Source organism: Anoplophora glabripennis, unplaced genomic scaffold, assembly GCF_000390285.2.
Source record: "Anoplophora glabripennis isolate ALB-LARVAE unplaced genomic scaffold, Agla_2.0 scaffold1174, whole genome shotgun sequence".
NCBI lineage: Eukaryota > Metazoa > Arthropoda > Insecta > Coleoptera > Cerambycidae > Anoplophora > Anoplophora glabripennis.
Window position 1 is genome coordinate 72,903 of NW_019417561.1, and position 9,626 is coordinate 82,528.

Consider the following 9,626-nt stretch of genomic DNA (forward strand, 5'->3'; position numbering starts at 1 on the left):
GTGTGTGTGTGTGCGTGTGTGTGAGGGTGTGTAGGTTTTAGTCGTGTGGGGATGCCCCCTTACGGGGGCGTACGTGTCTTTTGGTGTATTAGTCTGTCTGGTATATTGTTTGTCGGGGGTCGCAATTTTAAAGAAATGTATTCAAAAATAATGCAAATAAATGATAAATAAAGTAAAAACTTACCTGGGCATAACCCCGGCACAGATACCTGTAACAAAGATGCCGACGGCCTCTATGCTTGAGCCGGGGATTAGGTCGGTGGTTAAGAGGAAAGAAAAGGATACTTTCCAGGTAGCCTTAATAAAGGCAGGTAGATCTTGCTCGTTGCAATGCACTTCACTTTACAATAAACACGTCCGCTCAGTTCGACCGCTCGCACGAGAATCAAACGTGATCGAAGTTGGCTCCGACACATTGGACGTAGGGCGTAGCTTATAGCGACCAACTTAACCTCATTTCTCAACGAGCTGTATAGCAGCTGTCAGTTTCAATAACAAAGCGGCGATACAGCGCTTTGACAGATGACGTTTAAGTTCATTTGCTATACGCTACGCCCTACGTCCAAATTTTCAGAACCAACTTGACACGTTTTTATTTGAACGCTCGTTATATAAACAAACAAATATTCTCCATATAAAAACAAAAACAAAACACTATCCTAAATATAAAACAAGAAATATTCTCTAAAAATATATCGTAAAAACATTTTAAATTGTAGCACACTCAAAGCCAGCCTTTTAAAGTAGACTTTTTTTATGACCATCGCATCTTAGAAGAAGACTAACAGCTCTTTCTTTTGTTTATCGTGTTGATATTTTCCTTCCTCATTTTTTGTAAATTTGATATAATATTTTGCTTGAAGTCGCATCATTCTTTTGTATTTTCCATTCCTTGCTGTTTATTTGTCCTTTTCTTTTTTTTTTCAGTCTTGTAGTTTGCTTATCTTCATCACTCGATGAAACGATGCCCTCTTGATTGGTTGATACCGTTTCTCGTTCACCTTCTGCTGGCTCATATAGCTCCCCTGATCCTGAACTAAAATCTACTTCGGATTGACTTATTTTCAGTATCAGAAATTTCTTTGGTTTCTTCCTCGGTTACTTCATTTTAAACGTCAGGTATAGTTTGTGCCGAGACAAATTCATTTCGAAATTCTTCAACAACTTCTTTCTCAATCACTCTTTTCTACAGTAGATCTTTAGTAAAGTGAGGGTAAGACATGTTATTTAGTTTATTTAGAACAAAATCCATTTGAATCATTAGTCATAACCGTACGATACGTAAAAATCTATTGTTAAAAACATTCATTAACACTATTGCTAAAATATTTATACTAAAATTGTTTAAAATTTTGAGCTATTTACAATTACATTTTAAAACTTTATAACCTTAAAAACTTTACTCAGCCATGTGGCAGCATGGAATCATAATTGAACCAAAGAATCATAACCAAAATTTACAGAACCAAAAGGTACACCGAACAAAATAATTGTGACAACCATGGACTAAGTAAATTATGGAATTTAGAAAAAAGGAAACAGTGAAATTGAGCGCCGCGCCGCGCGCGCGCGCGCGCGCCATTATTCTATGGCTAGAAATTGGCCTCAATGATTTGGGATCGAGGGGGATTATCCCTCTTTATCCTGCCTCATCTCGTGTAGGCCTGGACAGCCTTCGTAGGTGGGCCCCATCCGTCGTCTACCCCGACCGCAAATGCGGCCGGTGTAGGCGCTTTGTGGGACCTCCTTTTGTCCTGGCTGGGCCCCGCCGGCTAGGGCCCTTTCTTCTGGCGCTCTTCTTGCTTCGCCGGCTCGTCTGTGTAAACCCCGGGGGTAGTGTCATGTTTATGTGTGGTATGGTTGGGTAGGGTAGTGCGGCTATGCAGCCTGGGATGCGCTTTGCTAAGGTGGCCCTTAGGCTAGCGCGGGAGGGGAGGGGTAAGGAGGGTATGGGGGGTGTGTATGTGTGTGTGTGTGTCGTTGTCTTCGTTTCTTGATCCTGGCTGTCTCTGAAACAGAAAAGGTTAGCGGGCAGGGGGGGGGTCATTGGGGTGGTCACCCAGGGTCAAAAAGTTGGTGTCTAGGTCTTTTGTGTTTGTCGGTCACGTCGGGTACGTAGTCAACGGCTTGCCTGAGGAGGGGATTGTCATGTCTAGCGGCTACGTCAAATCGTTTCTCCGCGTTTTGTCTTATTGTCTGTGTAGCGTTTGTGTATTGTAAGTCTCGTAATATGTCAGTGTTTCTTACGTACCAGGGCGCGTCGGTGGCCGTGCGGAGGGCTATGTTTTCCACAGCCTGTAATGACTTTAAGTGGCTTTTTGCCGCGTGACCCCACGCCGTGGAGGCGTAGGTTAGCTGCGGTTGAAGTACCACCTTGATAAGCGTTCGCTTATTCCTTAAACTGAGGGTGTTTCCACCTTTGAGTAAGGGATAGAGCCTAGCCCTGGTGGTCTTCGCTCGCGCCACCGTCTCCACGATGTGCGGTTTCCACGTGAGACGCTGGTCCATCGTCACGCCCAGGTATCGTGTTTGTCGATTCCAGGAGATGGGTTCCTGGGATAGTGTCAGTCTGTCGAGGTTTTGTGGGATTTTTCGTTTGGTAAAAAGGATAGCCGAACTTTTGTTGGGATTAATTTTGACTTTCCACCTGTTGCACCAGGTTTCAAGTTGGTCTAAGGAGTTTTGGAGGAGGGAGACGGAATATCTAGGATCTACGGATTGGGATGTGATTGTCAGGTCGTCGGCGTATAAGTATATGTTGGTGTTGGGGGGATGTGGGATGTCGGAGTTGTAAATGGTGTATAGGTGTGGGGACAGGACGGTGCCCTGGGGGACACCGGCCTCCATGGGACGGGTGGTGGAAAGGGAATCTTGGATTTGGATGCGGAATTTTCGGTGGTGTAGGTAGGATTTTATGAGTTTGGTAAAGGATATGGGATATTGGTTGGTGAGCATTTTCATCAGTAGGCCTTCATGCCAAACCGTATCGAAGGCCTTTGCGACGTCCAGGAAGACAGCACCAGTGTACTGTCCCCTGTTGAAGGCCGCCGTGATGTGCTCGGTAAGGCGAAGGATTTGGAGTTCAGTGGAGTGATTGGGTCGGAAGGCGAACTGCTCGTCTGGAATGACTTGCAGTTCTTGGGAGTGGGTTCTTAGACGGGTTAGGATAATTTTTTCTACCACTTTGCTCATAGCCGGGAGCAGGCTAATGGGCCGGTAGTTGGATGGGATGGTGTGATCTTTGTTGGGTTTTGGGATAAGGATTATGTTTGCTGTTTTCCAGCGGGTAGGGAAGTGTCTTAGTCTGAGTGTCGCGTTTGTTATGTTTAGTAGGGCCATGAGGCCCTTGTGTGGTAGTCGTTTAAGTGTCGTGTTATGTATATTGTCGGGTCCGGGGGCTTTTCTGTTTTTAAGTCTGCGTATTGTCAGTCTTAGTTCGTCAGGTGTTGCGGGGGGGATTATGTCATTGTCTGGCTCTCTGTCGACGCGTCGGGCCGCGCGCTCAGCCACTATCTCGAATTCCTCGTCTTCGTCGGGCAGCTGAGGCAGTCTACACTGCAGTTCCAGGCTATCGGCGAAAGCCTCGGCCTTTTCCTGGTTCGTGTAAACCACCCCCACACTACCGTGGATTGGAGGAATTTTACGGCGAGCGGTCTGTCGCAGGGCCCTCTGCGTTTTCCAGAGGCTGTTGTCTTGTGGATCCAGCGACTCCAGGTGCCTAGCCCAGTTATCCTGGGCCAGTTCATCCAGAGCCGCCTTCACCCGTCTGTTAAGTACGTTTAAGTCATGTCTGTGTCGGGGGAGGCGGGGGCGGGGGGCAAGCCGTTTCGCACGTCGTCTGTCACGTATTAAGTTTTTTATGTCATCGGGGAGGGTGCCCCGGGGGTTTGTCAGTCGGGGGACAATAGTCTCCGTCGTAGTCTGAGTCAGGGCGTTTTTAATGTCAGTTTCAAGGGAGAGGATTTCCGCCTCCAGATCATGGGTGGTTTCGATGACTGGGAGCGCGATGTTTCCTTGCATTACTGCGCGGAAGCGCTCCCAGTCAGTGAACCTCCTCGTAAAGGTGCCTTCATATCTCTGTCTTCGCCCCAGATCCAGAAATATTGGATTGTGGGCGGAAGACCCTTCGTATTGGGTGGATATTTGGGCATTTAATTTAATTTAGATTTTAAGAGGGCAATGTCGATCACGTCGGGAGGTCCTATGGGTCCGTAATGTGTCGGTTCTGTCGGTCCGAGTATCGTCTAGTCGTCGTGTCTGTCTTGGTAATTCAGCAGGACGCGACCTCTTGTGGTCGTCGTCCCGCTGTGCCATATGGGGGACTTCGCGTTGAAGTCCCCGATGGCAATTGTCTGGGGCCAGGAAAGGATTTTGTCTAAGTCATTGTCAAGTAGTGGTACCCTGGGTGGGTGGTAACAGGACACCACCGCAACGTCTCCATGCCGTAGCGATCTCACCGCTATCGTCACGGCCTCTGTGTTTTGGGTTTGGAGCCGCTACAGCGGATTGTGGTCGATGCATTTCTTTAACATGAGTGTATCACCACCCCCGTAACGATTTCTGTCATGTCTGTATATGTCATAGTCAGGGATGGAGGTACGGGATGCCTCGCTGAGGTAGGTCTCCTGGACAGCCATAACGTCTATGTTTAGACGGTTCAAGATGTCCACGAGTTCCGTTTTTTCCCGTCAAGGTTCCAGGACGAAATTCTCAGCGAGGAGGGTTGGGAAGGCCGACGAGCCATTAGATGTCGAATAATTTTTGCATATTCGACAACATGGTCGTCAGCTTTGTTGCGTCAATCAGAGCCGCCGCGTCCGGTTGGGAGGGTGTCGTGTCTGTGTGTGCGTGTGGTGAGGTGTTGTGTTTTTGTTTTTGTGTGTTTTGTGTTTTTCTGGTCATGTCAGCGTATGTGCGTCCTGGGGTTGTGTTTGGGGTGGGTAGGAGGGGCTGTCTGTGTGTTTGTGTAGTGTTTTGTGTCGTGTGTGTGTCTGTGTTTTGTGTTTTTGTGTTTTTAGCTTTGGGGTACTGAGGGCACCCCATATAGCTGGCAGAGTGTGGCCCGGCGCAATTTGCACACCTGGCGGGCGTGTCTTTGACTTTTTGCAGACGTGCGTGCTGTGGTTTTCGCCACATTTTATGCACTGCTCAGCTGTGCACCGGGTCTGGCTGTGGCCGAACCTCTGGCACCGGTGGCACTGTGTGGCAACCCACTGCTTTCGCTGCAGCTCTACTCGAACCACGAGCGAGCAGCAGCGGGTTACCTTCAAGATGTCCTCCTGGTCCTATGGGGCCTGAACTAGGACCAGGGGCATTTCCTGTTTATTTTGACGGCTCGCCATGCGGTGCACTATTGCGCCGGGGAACCCTTATCTTGCGAGGTCGAGTTGGACCTCACTTGGCGAAACACCCGCAGGTATTCCGCGTATCACCACCCTCAGCGTTTTTTCTTCGCTGAGGGTGTAGGTGTGGTACTTCTCGCCTTTGTCTGTCAGTGTCTTTGTCAATAATATGTGGTCATTAAGTGTGTTTGGGTATATGGTTATACCGTCTTTAGTCAGTTTGGCTTTTGTGTAGATAATGTTAAGTGTCGTGAGTATTTTTTGTACTTGCGTCCACCGTTCTTGCTTTCGCAAGATTACCGGGGGGACTGGTTTGGTTTTGTCTGTCTGTTTTTGTGTGTTTTGTGGGGTATTTTGTAGGGCGCTTGTGGAGGGTGTAGGTGTCGGGGGGCGCGTGTTTGGTGTTTGTGGTCGTGTTTTGTTTGTTTTGTCTGATTTTTTAAGTCTGGGGGCTTCGTCCTCGCTAGAGGATTCCGCTGTGTGTTTTTTGCGTTTCTCTGTGCGTGTGTGTGTGGGGTGTGTGTGTGGAGGGTGTGTGTGTGTGCCTGTCTGGGGTATATTGTCTGTCATTTGTTTGTCGATAAGTTTGTCGAGTTTTTGGTGTAATTTAGTGGTGTTTTCGTCCGAAAGTTTAATTGTTTTTTGCAAATCGACGATTTGCTGTGTCATGGTTAGTATTTGTTGGTATTGTCGGGTGTTTTGTTCTGTGAGTTCGTGTATTTGTTGTTTTAGCGTCTCGTTTTCATGTTTTTGTGTTTGTAACTGTTCGTATAAATCTGTTTTATTGGTCATATTATTTGGTGAAGCGGAGACTCTTGAAGAGGGTCTTTCGCTGTCTGTATCGTCCATGTATATGTATATGTTCTCCTCGTTTTCGGAGTCCGACATTGTGTGCGTGTGTGTGGTGTGTGTGTGTGTGTGAGGTGTGTAAGTGTTAGTCGTGTGGGGATGCCCCCTTACGGGGGCGTACGTGTCTTTTGGTGTATTTGTCTGTCTGGTATATTGTTTGTCGGGGGTCGCAATTTTAAAGAAATGTATTCTAAAGTAATGCAAATAACTGATAAATAAAGTAAAAACTTACCTGGGCATAACCCCGGCACAGGTACCTGTAACAAAGATGCTGACGGCCTCTATGCTTAAGCCGGGGAATAGGTCGGCATTTAAGAGGAAATAAAAGGATTCTTTCCAGGTAGCCACAATAAAGGCAGGTAGATCTTGCTCGTTGCAATGCACTTCACTTCACAATAAGCACGTCCGCTCAGTTCGGCCACTCGCTCGAGAATGAAATTCGAACCGAATCGTGCGACGATTAACGGCCAGCTAATCCGAAACAGGATTTTACGATTTCCTCATTTCCGCCGGAAGTGTCCGCACGATCTCGGCCGAAACCCAAAACCACGGTACTACTCCATGCCACCTTACTAATTTTGAACGAGATCCAATCAGCATTAAAACCTCTAAGCCCTTTTACGAAGACGGGAAAAATTTCACCTCAGTTTCCAATTTTTCCGTCTGGGCCAAAAGGACCGTCTTGCGAGGGTCCCACCGCTCTGGCGGTTGGATGCGATGATCGGTAGCCTTAGCCGAGATCGAGAACGGAGTTTCTCGAAGATCGGGGAAAACCAAAATTTCTCGATCGCGAGGGCCTTCTGCCCGGTGGGTGACACCGTGAAGCCGATATCAAATATCCAAAGAGGCCAGAGGGGAACGAGATCCGACGACGGGCGGTTTTTAATCGACCACTTTGGCGGGGAAAACGAAAGCGCTCCGCCAAAAGTATGCAGATCTAGTCACTTTCTGAAGAGGGATCGAACGTCTACCCGCGGCGTTTGCAGTTCTTTAGTGGGAGTACATAGCGCGAAATATAGCGATCCGAGCATAAAACTAAATTATTATTTTCTATGATATATATATTGTCTACATATGTTAATGAAGTAAATATTGTATTTTACAGTTTAATAAAGCCCTTTTAACATAGCTCCCACGGTTTGACGTGAAAAACCTTGTGCAACAAACTCAAGACATTTGGAGCTCAAAGCTCATAGGCTCGCTTCTCGAGATTCCATCGAGACTGCCTACCTCCGTCGAAGACCTTATGAGGTACCGTAGTGCTTAGTGCCCACTACTCGCTTCACGAGACATTCCGTCCGAGGAAGCCCACCTCCGGCGAAGACCCGATTCGATAGCCAGCGGCTCTGTCGAGACCCCGCATCGCAATCGAGGTGCATTCAGGCTCCTTCGAGACCTGCCATACTGTCCGGGGCTGACCACCTCCGACGAAGGCCCTGTCCGATCGCACCGGCTCCGTCGAGACCCAGCGTTTTGACCTACCATACAGACTCCATCGAGCCCTGTACACTCGAGGTGACCTTCCTCGGCCAAACCTCCAACGAGGTCCCTCGTCGAGGCAGTCCTACCTCGCCATACGCGGCAGCCTACGGCCACTCCGTTGAGTCCCGTAGCCCGCACATTCATAGCTCATAGCTACATCGGCTCCCATAGAGGAGACCGCCCTTTCATACAAACTTTCGAGGTAGCATTCGCTCGACAGGTATCACCTTTGAAGCCCAGGCGTCCAAGTTCATAGTACGTCCGTTACTTTAGCTATGTACTCTAAATTAGAAGCAGCCCCACTTCCCAGGCTCCCTCGAGAGACCTTTTCTGTAGAATCGGTGCATTTACTAGACTTTCAGAGCAAAGCTCGCTCTCCATTATCGGACGGGATATGATGGATCTCTCCGATGCAACCTCCACCTCCAGTGCTACGAGGACTTGTGCCCTCGAAGACACATACAATAAATTAGATCGTGACAATCTGGTCAAGACAGAGCTGGACAAGACCTCGCCGCCATGGTACGGAGAAGCCAGCAGTATCACGAACTGCCTTCACGCTTATTTGCCGGCGAATGATCTGCCGACACTCCGAGTGAAAGCGGAAATGGTCTCCGTACCCAAACACCCTATCTCGATGCTCCGTGGAGAGTCCGAGGGGCCGAAGGCGGTAGTTCTTGGAAGTACGCAGCACGGCGCAGCCACAGTGCCCTATGCTGAGGTCGGCTGCTACAGAGAGATCGAGAATGATTGACCGGATTCTGAACGTACCCTGTCCCAATTGCTATCAAAACTGATTTCCGTTTGCTAAAATTATTTTTTTTTTCCGTGCGATATCATGGTGTTCTGTGGCGATTTCACAATTTTGTTGTTTTTGCGACATTATAAAGCAGTATTTTATTTTTCAATACTAGAGCACAGAAGATAAAACAACCAGAATTATATCTCGTTGTCGGCACCTTTGATCACTGATGTCTGTTTTCAGGGACCTTGAATGACGTAAATCCCCCGCTTTTGGTATACAAAGTCAGGATTGTATTCAGTGAAATTTTATTGCGCTAAATAGAGATGTACTAACAAAAAAGCCAGGAATTTATGTGCAGCAGAAAATGAGGTTAATCATGCAAAAGACTTGGTTATTTACGTGAAAAAGTCTTTTAAAGGCGAATTTTAGATTTATTTTAATTTTAAGTTAATCCAGTCTATTAATGAAATTATTCAATGTTAAAAATATTTATATAGTTAATATCAAACTAATGAATAATTACATATTCAATATTTATTAACATAAATTTATAAGTACAAGGCAAAAAATGAAAAATGAAAATAATTGCGGAAACAAACATTGTATAATATACAAATATATCTATCAGTACATAAATATACAGGGTGTCCCGTTCATGTTTCAAAAAAACTTGTGTGGAAGTTCCTCTTGGTAAAATAATGGGGGTAGTTCATGTAACGTTTTTTTCTTACACGCCCTGTTTTCGAGATACAGTGTGTTAAAGTTGTTTCTTTCCAAATGGTTTTTGGTTAATTATCTTTAAATAGGCTAAAGATAATAGTATATTACGTAATAAGTGTTGTAAAAAGCATTTTACGCACGAATGGAAAATTTACGCACTCGCCGCTACGCGGCATTGCATTACATCACGTATTACGTACTATACTTTACCTACGACCACTACTTTAAATACTTAAAAACATACCGTCTGCGATCAAGCAAGATTCCTATTACGTCGTACGGTAAAAAAATTGCACAGCTTGGTAAAAAAATCGTACAGTTTTCCTAGTAACCGCCTAGCAACGGTCAATACAAACAGTATTGTATTGGCCGTTGCTAGGCAGTTGCTAGGAAAACTGTGCGTTTTTTTTACCGTACGTAATAGGAATCTTACATTGATCGCAGACAGTGTGTTTTTAAGTACTTACAGTAGTGGTCGTAGGTAAAGA